At 36.2% G+C, this 13,109-nt stretch overlaps 1 long non-coding RNA gene across 1 annotated transcript; it reads right to left on the bottom strand.

The window, feature by feature from the left end:
* Positions 1-12,188: 12,188 nt before the first annotated feature.
* Positions 12,189-12,711, bottom strand: LOC149155936 (uncharacterized). The gene is made up of 3 exons (XR_016262536.1): positions 12,588-12,711; positions 12,414-12,500; positions 12,189-12,233 (listed from the first exon to the last, which is right to left on the bottom strand). It is a non-coding gene; the product is annotated as an uncharacterized LOC149155936 (long non-coding RNA).
* Between the last annotated feature and the right edge of the window lie 398 nt (positions 12,712-13,109).

Below are 13,109 nucleotides of genomic sequence, written 5' to 3' on the forward strand. Positions count from 1 at the left end.
TTTTAAGATTTTGATATATTTATATATTTTAATATAAAAATATGACTTTTATTAAAAGGTAGAATATAAAAAATTGTTAATTGGTTAAAAATAAATAAATAAACAAAATAAAATAACAAAATTCATTGACGTATAATGTGAAACGGAGTAGTCTACGGAGGCAGTAGAATGGCCCCTTTTCCGGCACCCGCTGGAAAATCGTCCGGCTCCGGCTGCCGGAAATCTCTCCCTCTTCCGCCACCCTCTCTCAGCCCGTTCTCCGCCACCCTCCCGGTCCGAACTGACATTCCCTGACATTCCTGCCTGACATTCCTGACATTCCTGAGCTGGAATTCCCTCGCGAAGTAATCCCCATTCGAATTCAACACCCGCGCCCATTCCCTCCATTTGAATTGTCGTTTCGCTGTGCTCTGATCCTCTGCGAACTCCTTCCGCACTGCAGCTCAGAGGCCCCTTACTCTGGTTTCGCTCTGGTTTTTGTTATTTCACTATGCTCTGATCCTCTGCGAACTCCTTCCGCATCGCAGGTACCCTTTGTTAATTTCCGATAGCCAGTAATCTTATATTGAATTAAATTGGACAAATTTTAAGTTTCAATTCTATAATTCTTAATCAGGCTTTATAAAGATCTCCCACTTCAAGACAAACATCCATGAATTCAACACAAACAATCGATCTCCCACTTCAAATTAGGTCATGCTCAAGCTTCTTCGCGGGCTATCATAAATGAATTGGACAACCAGAATGTTTCGAAATAACTTCCTCGGCAGCTCATACTTAAAAACCAGAATTCTTCAGGACAATTTCCTAAACAGATCCTGTTTAACCACCAGACTCCGGTAATAACACAGTTGATGAACCGTTCGAGAAGTTATCTTGTTAAATTTTAATCTATATTTCTAAATATCAGAAACGGTGCCGTAAAGGTGCCGCTGAATAACCATTAAACGTGCATAATTTGAGGCCAACCATGATATTTAAGCTAAAACGTGAAGCCGTTTGCATCAAATTTTACCTCGAACCAATAATTAATGGTCAGGGCTAGGCATGAAATGAATTAACATCTTCAGGCAGTCAATTTTCGTGTACTGAAGCCGAAATCAGGAGTACATGGCAAGAATTACCTAGTTGAGGGGTCAATCCATAGCGCCGATTGTCAGCCATCAGAAGCCTGCTATAATCCACCCACACAAATGAATCCCTTAAATCTAGCCTTTACACAGATTTTCCCCAAAATCCAAAGCTTTATGGGAATCAATGACATAATACAAAAAATGTCCTGCTGTTTCACATTTGCTTAATATTTGAAAATTGGTAGACGGGAGTTCATTTTTTGAGGATCCAAAATAGTAATACTGCCTTCCAAGGCATCAGATACCTGGTAAGCATGCTCAGGATGCCTAATGTGACCATGTTGAAAATTGTCAGACTCGCTGCTGCTTATATTACTAGCCAGACTTTCTGCATTCCTATTCATTGACAGCGTAACATTTGTCCAGTCATTTGCATCTTTCATATTATTTTCACCAAGCAAGTTGTTATAATTATCATAACCACCAATAAATTGAATCCCAACCACTGAGGCATTCCTAGGATCAAAAGCTTCATTGTCATTTGACTGGTTGCTACCACAATGACTCCCACAGTTCTGATTCTTTAACTCCAGTCTCCATCTTCTCAAAGATGGAGATATTTTCACCAGCACCAGGAAATAAGACCTGCCTATTTTCACTACCCAGGCCTTTATTACCCTGATTAATAATTTCAGCAACAGGTGCCCTGGATATCTGCTCAGAGCTTCCCTGACTACTTGTAGTCACTGATAGGTTACTACTATTTGTATGGCGTAGTAAAGTAGTGGTTTGTCCTTGCTTTCTTTTAGGGAACTAACTTAAAGATTCATCCAGAAACTGGCCTTGATACATCATCCAGAAACTGGCCTTGATACTCCACATTGTTATTTTTGCAATTGTCTGAAAGCACACCTTCCTTTGGTGCTCTCTGCTTTGTTCCACGTGTTGTTTGTGGAGTCTTCCTGCCATTCTGATCTTGCATCTGCAGGAATAGCAATTTTTTCTCTTAATCTTGCAGCTCAATCCTACAACTATTGTAAGAAGTGTATTAGATCTAAATTTTAAAAAAATCATACATAAGTGCTCCACATATGTATGATTAGCTTCTCCACTAGATTGTCAACTAGGTCTACTCTGATCATGTTAACAGAATCAACATTAAGAAATAGAAACAGATCTAAAAAAAACATCATGAAGATTATTTTTAGTTAGTGCCTTTTGACATCTTCTTATGAAAGGAACAAAAAATATGCAAAACAGGATAACATTAATCAAAGAATGTGGAAATGCAATCTAAGCCAAACAACACCCTTATGTATTATAAACATCCGGGGAGAGAAACAAAATTACTACAACATCAAAAGCATGTCAGGATACTGTAGTTCTTAGAAGTGAAAAGAAAACATGTTTCCATTCTGTACTAAACAGAAAAATATGTTTCTGGTCGTTCGGCATGCATATCAGAGGAGTAAGTTATAAAAGTGGACAAGTCAAGCATTTTTCTGTAGAAATTTTTCTAGAAGAATAGTAGAAATTTAGCTGGAAATTATAGTTCCACCTGATTGACATGAACTTTGACCATGAAACTTTGCCATTAGGGGTTTTGGCCCTATTTTAAAAAGACCCAAATGATTGGAGTTCCAAAAAAATATGGGTGGATGAGAGTGGAACTTTCCCTCACCAAAAAAAATAATCACTAGAAGGGCTGAGTTTGTCCACTTTTTGATTTCTTGCTTTCCTTTGGGCTAGGGCATAGAACCAATAATTGAGAAAACTGGTATGCTCTAGGTTCCTAATCAGATTGCCAGTGAAGAGAACTAAATACTATGGCAAATAAGCAGTCGAAGGATGAGCTGAATAAGCCATTTGGTATTTTGTGACTGGTGTAAGTGAAGGATGGGATTCATTCTGAGCTCCCTCCTAGTGTTTTCTGGTGAATGGTTTGAGGCTTCCTTTCTTGATGATAGCATTTCTTACAAGTCTGCTCGTTTAGATGGTTACTGTGATCTTTTCAGATCTGGAATGATGACTTATTGATTCAATATTTTTAAAAGTCTATATAATATGTGGTGGGTAGGACATTTATATTTCAATTAGCAGAAAAATTAGAAGCTTTTTATTCCTGAGCCCACAGCCCACAGATTCAGTACTGATGCTAATAGCATGTGAGTTGCGAAATTTAATACCAATTTCTATCTAGAAATATAATATTGCGTTTTTTTGCTTGGAAAATAAAACATTTTCGATGCAATTGGAAAATTTCGAAGCCGTGTGGAATCCTAGGCAATTATATTCTATCACTTCTCCCAACATTGGGAAAGTTACAATGCAACCTCAGCATGAATGCATTCTACGAAAAATAAAAGGACAGAGGCATGTTCTGTCTCTAGAATCAAAAAGTGGACAAACTCAGCCCTTCTAGTGATTATTTTTTTTGGTGAGGGAAAGTTCCACTCTCATCCACCCATATTTTTTTGGAATTCCAATTTGCTTAATATTTGAAAATTGGTAGACGGGAGTTCATTTTTTGTATCATGTCATTGATTCCCATAAAGCTTTGGATTTTGGGGAAAATCTGTGTAAAGGCTAGATTTAAGGGATCATTTATCTTTTTCCTCTTATTTCTTTATTTTGCCAGTGTTTGAACCTTCCTGTTAGTTCAGATACAAGAATTAGAAATTTACCATATGTGTTTTTATCATATTTTTTAATTGATTTTGAAGACATAGGAATTAGAAAATAGGAACTAGTTGAACATTGTCTGTATTTTTACTGATCATTTTAAACATCTTAAAGATTTTGCTGTAACTTAATCTGATCCGAATCAATCAACTTACGGCCGCCTCGCACAGGCACTATAATCGACCTCGAAGTGCTTTGCACGGTGTCGTGCCGATTTTTCTGTGATGTATGCCTTTAATTATATGTACTCTGGAATGGCTATTAACCTTCTAATTTCTGTTAACATCATGTGTTGTTTATGCTACATATGTTTAAGAACACCACTGAAACTTATGTGTTGTTGGGTGTTTATATTGTATTCCAACTTGCAGTCTTGGGGTCTCTGTTGAGCATTCACTCTGATAATCCCTCTCCCTCTCAGCTGCAGAGTTGTGGACATGGCAACTCTTGGGTTCCTCTTCACATTTATAGTGGACTACATATGTCCAAATTACTACATATGTCTTATGCATGTTTAGTGGACTGTTTTTTTTCTTTTTACTGGTTTCCATGTGCATGTGTAGGTTTGCCTTGTACATGTTGAAGGGGTCACTCTTCTTTCTGGTTAGTTTACTTGTGGGCCAATGCATGTGCATGTGTGGAACCTAGTTCCAATCTCACCAACTTGGTATGTTGCTTTGTCAAACATTAGCAATATGCTGTTATATATATTACTCAACTCAGAAACAGACAAGTAGACTATATTTGTTGATCCTAAATTTGATCTGCTGCATTAATAGTAAATACTCCTATATACAACCAGGTCATCATTATGCCATAAGAAAATTTTGTCTCCTTATAATGGCGAGTGCCACAGTGCCCAGACCAGTTATCATGAATTCAGTCCTTCCCTTGCCAGTGACCTAGACCTATGTTCAGAGTCAAAGAATCGGCCTGTACTTCTCTTGAGAAGGGACAGTGAATAAGAAAATGGCTGATGGTTTCAGACTCAACTTTCATCTTCAGCTTTACTCAGAGTGCGTATATTAGGGCCATGCCACTCTTAGTTTTACTCAGAGTTTGAAACTCTCTGCTATCAAATACTGGGCACAAAGAAACTGAATCAATAAAGCTTCCAACCATTGAAACAGGGTAATGGGAAAAACAATTTTATAAGAAGCCCCAAGGGTTCAAAAATAAGAATGTTGGGAAATGAATATGTTGTACAGGATGGTATTTATGACACACCATAATACACTATAATTCTCCAACCTTAGTGTAATGGTACCTTTGTGAGGGGACTAATATACAGAAATGTTTGAGAATAATGAAGCAATATGTTCACTGTGATCTGAATTAATCTATTCACACATCCCAAAATAAGGGAATCTGTTCTTACTATCAACAGACACACCAAAGAATGATGTGAATTAGTCTATGATCAGAACTATTCCTATTCACACATCCAAAAATAAGGGAACTGCATACAATATTCACTTCCTTGAGTATCATTTATTTTAAAACTCATAGATGTATTTGGGTCCTATAATGAGCATTTCATCTATATAAAGTGGTGATTGCTAAATGTGTTTTTTGCAGAATAGTTGCCAGTATTAAAAGGGATGCAGTGTAAATGAACACAAATTATCTGCTTTTTTTAATTATATATGATTGAAAAACATGTTGAGTATTAGGAAATAGATAATTGTCTACTTGTTTAACATGAATTTATTGTTATTTGTTTTTCAGGTTTTTGAAGTGTAAAAAATGGTGCAAAAGTGGCATTTATGCATTGAAGTGTCTCGCTTTCCAAATCCAGGTCGAGCAGTTATTAAATTCATCCTTTACAATATGGCAACAAATCATTTATTTTATGGAAAGAGAGAAGTGCCTAGAATGACGACAAACAATGAGGCATATTACATTGCCCTTGTTGAAGGGTTAAAAGAGGCAAAAAAACATGGTGTCAATGATATTGAAGTCTTCACCAACTCGGAGTTGATATGTAATTAGATGAAAGGCATCTATCGGGTTCGAAAGGACAATTTAAAACCTCTTCATAAGGAAGCACTAAATTGGAGTTGTCAATTTCAACATTTTACCATCAATCACTCTGCAGATATTGAAAAGATGTCCACTGATATAATGTCCAGAGCATTTTTTAGAACATATGTAGATGCCAAATATGACATAGGATCACCATCAACTGCAACAGAAATCATTGATCACCATCAATATAAATCCCCATTGTGTGAATGGGTTGTTGTTATCATTTTTCTGGGGTCTATCATAGCATGGTTCTTTCACTAAAGAAGAACCTATTATTCCCCAACATGCAATCATTACAGTTTTTTGTATGGGAGACAAATTTATGGACAAATGTAATATATTCCATGTACATGGACAAATGTATTTTGACAAAAGTAATTGGTTCATGATTTTCTGATTATCATCAATAAATTATGATGTTGTCTGATCCTCCCAAACACCTTCTCAGATCTTTGTTTCTGGAGAGATATTGATATGCTATGTGATTTGTTAGTTGGTTGTTGATCAGTGATGAAAGGTTTCTTTACATATGTGTCCTCCTCATCCATTAGATAATAGATAGTTGTCTACTTGGGGTGGGAAATCTTGAATGGTATGTCAATGAGGTTTATGCATGCTCCCTCTTCAATTTGTCTCATCTCTAATAGTGAAAATATAGACATCCTTGTTTTAGGCACTGTTTCTATCCTTTAATTGTTGTTATCAATTTATAGGAAAAGTGCATGGTAGATGAGGTAACCAGTTTTAGACTAGTGTGCATTAGTCTAGGAGTGAAGCTCTCTATTCTAGGAAACTTCTGAAAGCACCTTGGGCGCACTTTTCTAGAAGTGAATTAGAGATTTACTAAGGAAATTGCATAAAAGGGATTTACTTCCAATTTGCTTGAATGAGGGGGGAAGATCAGTTTTTTTCACTGGAAAGATTAGAGTGAAGTTGCAGGATCAAGTTATGTCAAAGCTAGAAGCTAATACAAGAATATTTAGCAAGATATTATAGTTCATTATGATGTCACTAGCTCAGATTTGAACTTGGGTAGGGAAAATAAATCGTGAGTTAGAAAGACAGTGGTCATTCCATCCAACAGCTAGAGATACCCCAATTAGTATTACTCCTTATTTTGATAGAAAACAAGATTTCCAAAGTCTTCCAACCCGATTATTTTGCACTGACTATTCATCTCATCAGAACATACAATGCTTAATTTCAAGAATTATGATGTGTTTATATGCAATTTAAGTCTAGAAACACACTATATTTAAATTTTTAACACGGCCTTCAGAAATTTGATTTGCAATTATCTTCGACAATATGAAGATCCATTGAATATATAAGAAAAAATAAGAATATGATAAGAGAATTTCATAGGAAGAGTGTGTTAATGGATTGATCCTTGTTACTCGTAGGAAACACACCATAAGAAAGGAAACCATTATGGCAGATATAAAACATGTAGGCTACCGAGGTGACAGTTGGTAGTCTATCCAAGTCACCCTTGGGGTTTCACAATTGTGCTTCAGAAATTTTACACCAATTGAGAAACCAAGAGGTAACGATCAACATCACATCCCTCTACCTTAACAAGTAGAACTACTTGCAGACAACATCTTTGGAATCATCCGAAGTGCCAATTGGAGGTTGGCTGCTGAGGTGACTGTTGGTAGTTTATCTAAGTCATCCTTGGGGATTTGTGATTGTGCTTCAGGACTTTTACACCAAATGAGAAACCAAGAGGTAATGGTTAGCATCACATCCTTGTACCTTAACAAGTAGAACCACTTGCAGACAACATCTTTGGAATCATCGCAAGTTCTAACTGGAGGTTGGCTGTAGGTCGCGAGCCACTAGCTCTTCCGTGTGGACCTCAACTACAAGGGTCTTTTAAGTTTTAACAGTCTGTCATAGTAGGCTTCCAAACTGTGAATCCTATGAAGTCAAACCTATCCCCAATTAAGTCTCTATCAAATTTAGCAATGGAAAGCTTTGTGTCCACATTGAAAAGCGCTGGGCACTGCGGATACCTTTGGCAATGTCTGTTGGAGGGCCTGATGCTAAGTGGTCATATATTACTGGAACATACTCATCATATCTTGCATCACTTTACTCTGAAAAGCCTGTTGTTTTTTGTTGAGTAACAAGAATTTCTACCAAAAGACATTCTTGCATGTGTTCAACCAAGATTTGGGCAAGGTTGGAGTCCTGGGAATCCCTAAACTCGCTACAGGTTTAATGGGGAGCCATGACAAAACACTATGATAGAAATTATGCAAATGTGGCACTCAAAACCAGATCTAATGCTGAAATTGAAGATCTCATGAAGGAAAGCACAAATTTGATGTTGAAAATCACAAATCTGATATCAAAAATTGCAGCTCTGATGCTAGAAATTGCAAATCCAATGCCAGAAATTACAGATCTTATGGCAGGAATTGTCGATCTGACGTTGGAAATTGCAAATCTGATGCCATGGATTGCAGATATGATGTCAGGAATAGCAGATGTGATGCCAGACAATGCAAAATGAAATGGGAATTGTAGATACGATGTTGGAAATGCCTCTGAAATGGAAAAAATGAACCCACCATTTCAGGTAGTAGCACAGCCCATATTAAAAAAATGGGACAAATCTACACAAAATAACAAAGGTAGCATAAAGATATCTCCAATATTAAGGGAGAAGATCTCTTTTGAGTTCACACTGGTTCAGATCTGGAAGATGAGAGGAAGAGCGGTTGTTGGTTCACAAAATGCTAAAATGGTTTAGGCCACCTGAAAGAGACCAAGTTTAGATGCCTAGTAGCTGGAAATTTACATAATTGATAATTGACTGCAGAGTAATATAAAAATTACAAACTCCAGAAAACTTTCTACATTATGATTTATATTTTGGCCTGCCCTTTTGACATTCTCAATGGAAAACAACCTAAAGTTGGCATGCCCAAAGAGGTGATTTTTAACAGTTATGTTGTTGGAGATTTCTGGAAGTGAACTGTGTAATGTTTTTGCAGCAATTGCAATACGGTGAAGTTGCTCTGTGTCTCCTGGCTTGCCGTTAATGCTATAGATTGCTGATTTCTTAATGTAATATAAGCCTGTTACAACTAGTCTCTACTTTCAACTGTACAAATAACCCATAATCTTTTATGACAGTTCAGGATCCCATATTTAGTTTTTGTTCCATCTTGATTAACGAAATTTTATGTGAGTATGAACAGAGTTATTTAGGGTAGACTGTAAAAAATATGCAATACCGGCAGAAGGTCGACATATCAAGGCTGCGAACAACAAAATTGGACAAGAAAAAACAGCTCTTGCAAAAGTAGCCTGAGGAGCAATTCCACCAATATATTTAACCTTTTCATTAATCAAATTTCTGAACTTGAGAGTCCATCTGAGAAATTTGTGTTATGATGATGATGGAACATGCCTGGAGTTTAAGGTATAAGAATGTCTTGTTAAAATTTAAATGTTAAACATCTCATAGTAGAATATTTCTAAACTCAAATGATCAAGGTTCAGTTATAGGTACTCTTACCAACAATGTCTAAATGGTTCATGGTAAGGAGCTCCTTCTGTTGTGTACAATTGCGCCTTTACAGGGCAGGAAGAGTGAACAATTGCCCATTTGAGACCTTGGAACATAGCACCAAGAGTCTGGACCTTTGATTTACTAGAATATGACCACTACTCCTGGCAAGACCATGGTTTTAAATGTGCTTTCTATTTGTCCTTCTGATAAGCATCTTTGTTATGTTATTGACTGGCACAGATTTATTGCACCACAGGAATTTTGACTACTTTGATGCTCTTACACATAGGTTTGACGTGTCAGCTAGTGGAATTTATTCATAATGAACTATCCCTCAGGTTTATATTTTAAATAATATTATTTGATTCAGTGATTATTGGCCTCTTTACATCACTTGAAACTGTAAACATAATTGAAAAAACCAAGCATCCATTATATATATACGCATATACATATGGAGTTTTAAATGTCAAATGATGACCATTGCAGTGAATATGTACAAGTACCATTGGATAGAAATCTCTACTATAATACATGTAGGCTACCATGGGTATATAAACAAATATGTCAAAAATATCAATTTCCTAGCTACAGCACTTCACAAGGCATAGATTTCTTGTGATAAATTTCTGCATACATAGCTTTGTTAATCTGTAATATAGTTCCATCCTCTACTGGTAATGTAATCATCTCTAGGAGTTCATCCAATGATTTGATACTGGGTTGTCCCTCGACAGCAAGTAGGGCCAATATTCCTTGCAATGGATGCAATACATTTCCATCCTCTACTGGTAATGTAATCATCTTTGGGAGTTGATCCAATGATTGGATTGTGGGTTGTTCCTCGACAGCAGGTAGGGCCAATATTCCCTGCAATGGCTGAGACAGAACTAGTATGAAGTGACCATCATATATAACATGTTCTTCAATACAATATGCATGCTAAAAATCAAGTGTTTGGATAAACTCATGAGCAGTTTGGGTTACAAGGTTAATAGGAAAAGAAACAACTTGGCATGGTAAATCCTAGGCACTGCTTCTCAGTCATTTCCAACCACCTTGCCAATCACTTGCAGAATTCACACAAATTTTATAGTCAGATAGAATTTTCTTACTTCATTTAGGGTACATCACCCTTAAGCAAGTATGCCAACTTGTATAATCATCAAATCTCTGTAGATATATTGGATTAATGCTTATGTAAGTGCTAAATAAGCTTACTGAGTGGACTGTAATTTGACCACTCTCAGAATATTGAAGGACTTTGATATCGCTGTAATGCTATCATCAATTTCAATGCTGAACAGGGGTTTGTCGAATCTTATAAGCTTTTGCATTAAGATGAATCACATCAGTTACTCATATTCCGAATAGGTTAGATAAAAATGTCATAGTGCACAATGAAGCAGTGTCAAGTTAATGGTTTAGCTCATAGAACAGGAGCAACTCTTCTACCTATATTCCTTTTCTGAAATTTTCCAAATTTCTTCTTCCTCTACCATTCTTTGTATGAGTTGCAAGTGCTTGGGACTCATCATCTTGAAGTTTCTGAAATTTCCCTTTTCATATTAGCCTAGACTCCTCTTGAGTACAGGCAGTCAAATAGTTGATCAAACTTTGGAATTTCCAATCTGCCACAAATGCTTGATACAAATGAATCCCAAGATCTAGAAACTCATTAAGAGTCACAGTCACAAGTTCTGATTCGTCAATATTTCCTCCAATGGCTTTAAGTTGATCTCTTAACTGAGAGATCATGTTAAAGTTGGGCAGCTAGAGAAAGATTCCCCAACCCATTTGATCAAGCTTCTATAATGGAACAAAATGGATCAAAGAATTAGTATTGGACAAAAGAAAATTAAATTAATGTCAAGTTGGCTTGATCAACCTATTGGAGGGAAAATGAATTAAATGAAAATTGGAATTTGAATTTAATAGGTCGGCCTAATGTTGGCTCCCTCCTCCGAAGGGACATGTCCCTTGACATAAATCACTATAAATATACACCTATGTTTTCTATGGCTTGGTGGTGATTCTATGAAGCCAGAATTCAGAGATCTACCTTTCTACAGTAAGGAAGACACCCTTAACACCATTCAGATTTCTCTGAGATTGTTTTGAAGACTTTCTTGGCACAGTTCAGAGGAGATTATTATCTCATCATAATTCGGACCTCTGTTGAGGAAGATTATAATGAAGCTATTGTTTGGATACATGAAGACTAGTTCAATCTCCAACTGGGTGTAGTGGAAAACTTAGTTCTAATCATATTTAGTTCAATCGGGGCTTATATACATTACAGTGTAAAAGATTGTGGAACTGCTTCGCATAATATTAGCAGCTGAAGTTATGTTTGCATACAGTATATGCATATTGATGACACCTAGTGCTCAGAATAAGACATAATTGTCATCTTGACTGTTATCTATTTTATCTCAATTTTCTTTACAGTATATGCTTCTTTCTTAAATATGAACACCATAAATAAAATCAGATTTGTTTTGATCATATAACAGATCTAACATTTGAGAATATATTTGAAGAACAATTTATATTGATGTCTAAAACACTAATTCATTCCCAAATTGTGTTGTGTATACAGCATTGTTACAGCTTAGTCTGCAGTATTAGACCAATTACGTGAGAAAATACAGAAACATTGCAATAAAAAGAACCGACAATTGAATTTGTTGAACAATTACAAATCCATGTAAATTAACTTGACATTCCATGTCAAAGTTCAAAATTTCATGAAACTTCAGGAGAGTAGTGGCATATAATTGAACTTTTACTTTTGCATTGATGAGAGCTCAAACATTCCTCGGTGCTCATCAGGCACCCATATTTTTAAAATTGCACTGATGAAGGGTCAAACTTTCCTCAAATTTTGCAGGCACCCATGTTCTCAATGTACCTAGAGCCTTCTGAAACAACACAACATTCCATGTCAAAACACAAAGTTTCATGAACTTTCAGAGAACAGATTATGAAAAAGGTATTTTTATAACAACATAACAATGGAAAAACATAAATATACTTATCATATGATAAAGGGCCACCTGACGACGCCATAATAACCTAGCTTATCTATTATTTGTGCATACCTCATTGATTCCCACTAGAGTTGAAGTCCTTCTGTAGATGATCAGTCATGGTTGAAGATGATGCTTCTCCACTTATTCTATAGTTACCTAGAAAAATGTCAAACGTTATCGCAAAGAAATTTTCTAGAGCATCAAGGTATATGTGCACACACAATGAAAGAGTGTCAAATGTACCTGGCATGGAAAGTAAGGTTGGATGGTCTTGCATCTCCCTTTGGTCTTGGGTTATCGCCATGGTTGGGGATTGTTGCATTGCTGTAAAAATAAACATACCACATGTTAAAGAATAGTGATGATTAAATATTTAAATCTAAAATCATGACTCTATTCAACACATGAAACTAACCTGGAACCATTGAGACGGCATTATTTGATCGATGACGTCCTCGCTTATTGAGGTATCGAAACTCAAATGGTTCATATTCTGATGGATCAACATTTAAATCAATTTCCAAACCATTGTTTTTTCTATTGCTTCTTCTTTTCTTTGTGGGGCTAAGGAAACTCTTCTTCCTCTTCAAAGATGGATCAAGAGATTCCAATCCAGGTGTGAAGTCAAAATCAGTAACGTGCAAATTATTGGCTTCATCCAACATTTTTTTAAGCATATCAGTCAATTGGATTGTCTTTGCCAAAGTAGTAGGAGGGTTATCTAAAATGAGATGGGTATAGCTAAACAACTCCTCCCTTGCCAAA

The sequence above is a fragment of the Pinus tabuliformis genome, chromosome 9 (genome assembly GCF_031772625.1).
Source record: "Pinus tabuliformis cultivar Carrire ecotype Pingquan chromosome 9, CPIR1, whole genome shotgun sequence".
In the NCBI taxonomy this organism is placed as follows: Eukaryota; Viridiplantae; Streptophyta; class Pinopsida; order Pinales; family Pinaceae; genus Pinus; species Pinus tabuliformis.